The sequence below is a fragment of the Chrysochloris asiatica genome, unplaced genomic scaffold (genome assembly GCF_000296735.1).
Source record: "Chrysochloris asiatica unplaced genomic scaffold, ChrAsi1.0 scaffold00061, whole genome shotgun sequence".
Classification (NCBI taxonomy): domain Eukaryota; kingdom Metazoa; phylum Chordata; class Mammalia; order Afrosoricida; family Chrysochloridae; genus Chrysochloris; species Chrysochloris asiatica.
In genome coordinates this window covers 15,324,134-15,325,121 of record NW_006408579.1, presented here as the reverse complement: position 1 = coordinate 15,325,121, position 988 = coordinate 15,324,134, and the positions used below count along the sequence as shown (strand labels likewise).

The window sequence follows — 988 nt, the reverse complement described above, 5'->3', positions numbered from 1 at the left end:
GTTCCCATGTTCTATTCTAACAACTGCCTCTTGGTCTATGTATAGGTTTCTCATGAGCACAATTAAGTGTTCTGGAATACTCTAGTTTGCAGTGTTGTCCATAGCTTGTCGTGAGCCACACAACTGAAAGCCTTTGCATAGTCAATAAAGCACAGGTAAACATCTTTCTGGTATTCTCTGCTTTCAACCAAGATCCACATGATGTCAGAAATTATATTCTTCATTCCATGTCCTCTTCTGAATCTGGCTTGAACCTCTGGAGGTTCTCTATCAATGTATGCTTGCATTGTTTCTGTACTATCTTTAGTAAAACTTCATTCGCATGGGATATCAAAGATATTGTCTGATGATTTCTGCATTCTGTTGGGTCACCTCTCTTTGGAATAGGCACAAATATGGATCTCTTCCATTCAGTTGGCCAGATGATTGTCTTCCAAATTTCTTGGCATAGATAAGTGAGTGCCACCAGTGCCGCCTCACTTTGTTGAAAAATTTCAGTTTGCATTCCATCAATTCCTGGTGCCTTGTTCTTTGCTTAATTCCTTCACGGCACCTTGGACTTCTTCCTATAGTATCATTGGCTCTTAATCATATGCTAGCTCTTGAAATGGTTGAACATCGACCATTTACTTTTGGTACAGTGACTCTGTGTATTCCTTTCATCTTCTTTTGATGCTTTCTGCATCATTCAGTAATTTACCCAGAAAGTCCTTCAATAACAAAAGTCAAGGATTGAATTTTTTCTTCAGTTCCCTCAGCTTGAAAAATGCTGAGTGTGTTCTTTCCTTTTTGTTTTCCAACTCCAGATCTTTGCACTTTTCATTATAATATTTGACTTTGTCTTGTTGACCTTTGAATTTTTCTGTTCAGATCCTGTAACCTCATTTCTTCCATTTGTTTTAGCATCTCTACTTTGAAGAGCACATTTTAGAGTCTCTTCTGATCCTTTTATCTTTTCTTTCTTTCTTGTCTTCTTAATGACTTTTTA

The 988-nt window shown here is 37.3% G+C and overlaps 1 protein-coding gene across 1 annotated transcript in view; it reads left to right on the top strand.

The window, feature by feature from the left end:
* Nucleotides 1-988, top strand: part of TMPRSS7 (transmembrane protease, serine 7) — a 70,504-nt gene that overhangs the window by 21,079 nt on the left and 48,437 nt on the right. The gene's annotated exons all lie outside the window — the stretch shown is intronic.